The sequence below is a fragment of the Ascaphus truei genome (genome assembly GCF_040206685.1).
Source record: "Ascaphus truei isolate aAscTru1 chromosome 20 unlocalized genomic scaffold, aAscTru1.hap1 SUPER_20_unloc_5, whole genome shotgun sequence".
Classification (NCBI taxonomy): domain Eukaryota; kingdom Metazoa; phylum Chordata; class Amphibia; order Anura; family Ascaphidae; genus Ascaphus; species Ascaphus truei.
In genome coordinates this window covers 464,388-470,387 of record NW_027453861.1, presented here as the reverse complement: position 1 = coordinate 470,387, position 6,000 = coordinate 464,388, and positions in this window count along the sequence as shown.

The following is a 6,000-nucleotide window of genomic DNA, read 5'->3' as shown; positions in this document are numbered from 1 at the left end:
ATTATAGTGGGGAGAGGAGTGAGTGGTTACAGCGCTGATGGACTGTGCTATATTGTAATTACAGTGGGGAGAGGAGTGAGTGGTTACAGCGCTGATGGACTGTGCTATAGTGTAATTATAGTGGGGAGAGGAGTGAGTGGTTACAGCGCTGATGGACTGTGCTATATTGTAATTATAGTGGGGAGAGGAGTGAGTGGTTACAGCGCTGATGGACTGTGCTATACTGTAATTATAGTGGGGAGAGGAGTGAGTGGGTACAGCGCTGATGGTCTGTGCTATAGTGTAATTATAGTGGGGAGAGGAGTGAGTGGTTACAGCGCTGATGGACTGTGCTATAGTGTAATTATAGTGGGGAGAGGAGTGAGTGGTTACAGCGCTGATGGACGGTGCTATAGTGTAATTATAGTGGGGAGAGGAGTGAGTGGTTACAGCGCTGATGGACTGTGCTATAGTGTAATTATAGTGGGGAGAGGAGTGAGTGGTTACAGCGCTGATGGACTGTGCTATACTGTAATTATAGTGGGGAGAGGAGTGAGTGGTTACAGCGCTGATGGACTGTGCTATAGTGTAATTATAGTGGGGAGAGGAGTGAGTGGTTACAGCGCTGATGGACTGTGCTATACTGTAATTATAGTGGGGAGAGGAGTGAGTGGTTACAGCGCTGATGGACTGTGCTGTAGTGTAATTATAGTGGGGAGAGGAGTGAGTGGTTACAGCGCTGATGGACTGTGCTATAGTGTAATTATAGTGGGGAGAGGAGTGAGTGGTTACAGCGCTGATGGACTGTGCTATAGTGTAATTATAGTGGGGAGAGGAGTGAGTGGTTACAGCGCTGATGGACTGTGCTATACTGTAATTATAGTGGGGAGAGGAGTGAGTGGTTACAGCGCTGATGGACTGTGCTATAGTGTAATTATAGTGGGGAGAGGAGTGAGTGGTTACAGCGCTGATGGACTGTGCTATAGTGTAATTATAGTGGGGAGAGGAGTGAGTGGTTACAGCGCTGATGGACTGTGCTATACTGTAATTATAGTGGGGAGAGGAGTGAGTGGTTACAGCGCTGATGGTCTGTGCTATAGTGTAATTATAGTGGGGAGAGGAGTGAGTGGTTACAGCGCTGATGGTCTGTGCTATAGTGTAATTATAGTGGGGAGAGGAGTGAGTGGTTACAGCGCTGATGGGCTGTGCTATAGTGTAATTATAGTGGGAGAGGAGTGAGTGGTTACAGCGCTGATGGTCTGTGCTATATTGTAATTATAGTGGGGAGAGGAGTGAGTGGTTACAGCGCTGATGGTCTGTGCTATAGTGTAATTATAGTGGGAGAGGAGTGAGTGGTTACAGCGCTGATGGGCTGTGCTATAGTGTAATTATAGTGGGAGAGGAGTGAGTGGTTACAGCGCTGATGGACTGTGCTATACTGTAATTATAGTGGGGAGAGGAGTGAGTGGTTACAGCGCTGATGGACTGTGCTATACTGTAATTATAGTGGGAGAGGAGTGAGTGGTTACAGCGCTGATGGTCTGTGCTATACTGTAATTATAGTGGGGAGAGGAGTGAGTGGTTACAGCGCTGATGGACTGTGCTATACTGTAATTATAGTGGGGAGAGGAGTGAGTGGTTACAGCGCTGATGGACTGTGCTATAGTGTAATTATAGTGGGGAGAGGAGTGCGTGGTTACAGCGCTGATGGTCTGTGCTATAGTGTAATTATAGTGGGAGAGGAGTGAGTGGTTACAGCGCTGATGGACTGTGCTATAGTGTAATTATAGTGGGGAGAGGAGTGAGTGGTTACAGCGCTGATGGTCTGTGCTATAGTGTAATTATAGTGGGGAGAGGAGTGAGTGGTTACAGCGCTGATGGACTGTGCTATACTGTAATTATAGTGGGGAGAGGAGTGAGTGGTTACAGCGCTGATGGTCTGTGCTATATTGTAATTATAGTGGGGAGAGGAGTGAGTGGTTACAGCGCTGATGGACTGTGCTATATTGTAATTATAGTGGGGAGAGGAGTGAGTGGTTACAGCGCTGATGGACTGTGCTATAGTGTAATTATAGTGGGGAGAGGAGTGAGTGGTTACAGCGCTGATGGACTGTGCTATACTGTAATTATAGTGGGAGAGGAGTGAGTGGTTACAGCGCTGATGGTCTGTGCTATACTGTAATTATAGTGGGAGAGGAGTGAGTGGTTACAGCGCTGATGGTCTGTGCTATACTGTAATTATAGTGGGGAGAGGAGTGAGTGGTTACAGCGCTGATGGACTGTGCTATAGTGTAATTATAGTGGGGAGAGGAGTGAGTGGTTACAGCGCTGATGGTCTGTGCTATAGTGTAATTATAGTGGGGAGAGGAGTGCGTGGTTACAGCGCTGATGGTCTGTGCTATACTGTAATTATAGTGGGGAGAGGAGTGCGTGGTTACAGCGCTGATGGACTGTGCTATAGTGTAATTATAGTGGGGAGAGGAGTGCGTGGTTACAGCGCTGATGGACTGTGCTATAGTGTAATTATAGTGGGGAGAGGAGTGAGTGGTTACAGCGCTGATGGACTGTGCTATAGTGTAATTATAGTGGGGAGAGGAGTGAGTGGTTACAGCGCTGATGGTGTAATATAACTAATAATACAGTGACCACTATAACTTGTGTATAAAAGTGAGGCTGCCTGGGTAACAAAAATGACCAACACAGATCAAGCAAAACCTAACGACACAAACACGCAGCCGGCGCCTAAATAAAAAGAACATTTATTCCTGTGGACGTGGCATTGCGAGCTCGTTCCCCTATAGAGCCGAGACCAGCCAGGGGATTCCTATCTACGAGTGCCGGGAGCTTTACTGGCTTCCGGGACCTTTTGGCGCTGTTGCACTAGCTCGTGACGTCATCCGCTCACCGCGTGACCAGCGGGTCTGCGAGCGCGCGCGGCGGTGAGCGTCAGAGCTCCGGAGGACTCGCGTGGCGTCCCGAGGTCCCACACAAGGAAAGGAAGGAGATTTGTCCTGTGCGCCTGTGATTCCAGTCCTGCTGTAAGTAGGATTTCAGGGTCCCCCCGACGGGATGGACGGATTCAGCCTGCGCCCCAAGTCATGTCAGGCCGCTGTTTGTCTTTTTGTGTCACATTTTACATGTGTTTTTTATTACAGTGTAATAGCTATTGGGTTATTCTTTGTGTGTGAGTTTTTACACTTAATATTGTTATTATTAGGGTTACACTGGGATTGTTCTTTCTGCCTCTCATGTTTGTGTGTCTACGCTGTGACACGTCACTCAGGATCCTTCTCAGGAGCTGTTTGATCACCGAAATCGGACTCTTTATTTGCTCAGAGTTTATTCACTGGGACATAACGGCTTAGTGTGCCTACTGCGTGGGTTACTTACACCCCCCTAACACACTGAGACGACACCGTTTTGTGGAAGTAAAAATGGTCACAGCTTTATTGTTTTAACAATACCTGCAAATAACTGTCAGCCATAATCTTAGTCCTTTGTCATCCCTATTCTTGGTATCTTCCGGCGGGGGGAGCCCTCCTCCACCCGCCCTAATCTACCGTCCACCAGGAGAGACACTCTCCGCCGCGAGAGACACTCTCCACAGCCCCCGTCTACCATTCACTGGGAGAGACACTCTCCGCCGCGAGAGACACTCTCCACGGCCCCCGTCTACCGTTCACTGGGAGAGACACTCTCCACCGCGAGAGACACTCTCCACAGCCCCCGTCTACCATTCACTGGGAGAGACACTCTCCGCCGCGAGAGACACTCTCCACGGCCCCCGTCTACCGTTCACTGGGAGAGACACTCTCCGCCGCGAGAGACACTCTCCACGGCCCCCGTCTACCGTTACTGGGAGAGACACTCTCAACCGCGAGAGACACTCTCCACGGCCCCCGTCTACCGTCCACCAGGAGAGACACTCTCCGCCGCGAGAGACACTCTCCACGGCCCCTAGGTCCCCCTTATCAGAGCCGCCTGGGCCTACCCGCATAGGATAGAGCCCAGCTGCCTAAGATTGGTGCCAGGGGTACAGCGACCGACCGCCTGCGTCGGCGCCTCCAGCCCGCACGATCTTTTCAGGGGGACCGTTACCTGGCGGCCCATCCGCATCGGGTGGAGCCCCATTTCGGGTATTCACGGTGTCCCTACGATGACTGGCCTGACAGTTCCGCCACCCGGAGGACCCAATAAGGCCACTTACTGGGGACTCACCCCACACCCCAAGCTGGGACCCTAAACCCTGACTGCTGATCGCTTGCAAAGGCCTACGCATGTTATCAATAAAATATCGAGGGCCCCCCGCTGTGAAGACAGAAAACATGTTAGAAGATTATTTAATTACTCGCCTGCCGGCCCCTAATGTACCTCTTTTAAGCATTCGATTGTGCCTCTGAAGCTGCTGGGGGCCCAGAGTAACAGCCGAAAAGGCTGCTTCTATGTCAATTTTACCAATAGTGCTCCCTCCCCATATGTCTTAATTATCCCTTATTTTTTTTTTTTTTCACCCGGGGAAATAATTAACTGAGCAATAGGGGGGGGGGGGTGTGAATGGGCCCACCATACATCCCAATTTTATCTCCTTTAACTCACCCCCCCACTGGTATGTGAAAAAAAACCCTTTCTAAACCCTCCTCCTAAGAAAAACCCACCTTCTCCCAGTCGGGGTACCCCTTTAGCCAACGGCCCACACCGCTAAGGCTGACCGGTGTTGGGGCCTTCACTCTCCCCTGGCTGCGGTTGCCCAGGGCCTTTGAAGCACTTCCTGACGGGGTGGCTACCCCCGCACCGGCTACACACACGTCTAAACTTGCAACCTGCCCCCAGCTTGCAGTGTTTATCATTAAACGCCCAACACTCCCTTTTATTGCCCCTGCTTGTTGAATCACTCCCGGGCCGATCGCCTGGACCCTTGGGAAAGGTGGCGTCGCCCCCCTGCTTCCCCCGTCCCACTAACTTCATCCACAATTCCATGTCCATCTTCCCCAAACTCAACCGTGTCTCCCCCTGCCACCTGCGCCTGAACTGCTCGTCATAATCCCGCCACGCTGACCCCCCGTGTTCGTCATGTATGTTCTGTATCACACTCATGTATCTCATCACATTATGCAATTCCTTGGGATGCTTTGAAAGGAAACAGTCCCCGAACACAATGAAACCCATAACCCAGTTTGCATTACTCCTCACTACCTGCCCTTTCTCGCCCGCCTCTCGCGCGCGTTGCCTCTCTGCTCGCCCCTTTACAGACAGCTTAAACATAGCCACATACTTCCTGTTACCTATGTCTCTCTGCGTTCTCCTGGGCAGGTGTGTGTACAGGGCGCTAGTCTCGACTGCAAACGAATCCTCCCCGCTGTGGGTGGAAGCCGCCCCTTTGTCTTTGCGCGCTTTGCGCTTTCCCTTATCTGTCCTACTCCGCTTTACCGCCTTGCTCAACGCCTCTACCTGTTTCCTTATGCGCTTTACCCCTGGGGTCTCGTCGCTGTCTGCGCCGCTGCTTGCGTCTGACTCGCTGCTCGCTCTTGCGCTCTCACTATCCTCGCTGTCTGACCCCTGGGACTCACAGTCAGACCCTGACCTAACCGACCCCCCATCACTAACATCAACATCAGCATCATTATTTTCATGCTCACCTGATCCTGCGACTTGTGCACCTGGGTGACCGGTGCTGGGTCTTTTGGCCGCTGCACGACTTCTGTTGCTGCTCCCCGGATCGGCGACGCTTCCCAGCGCCGGCGCATCCACCGGGGGAGGGGCCCGGGACACTGGCGGGCACCATGCAACCAGGGGCAGTGGGACTGCCGCTGCTGGATCCCAGGCTGGTGCCGGCGCATAAGGCGCGGGGGCATGTTGTGCGGGTGCCTGTGCTAGCGGCGCCGGTGGGTATGGTGCGTAGGGGACAGGTGCATACGGCACAGGGGCGTAGTGCGTGTAATGTGCCGGTGTGTACGGGGGGGCTTGGGACGCGTGGGCGTAGGGCGCGTGGCGGTAAGGCGCGTGGGGGTAAGGCGCCATGTA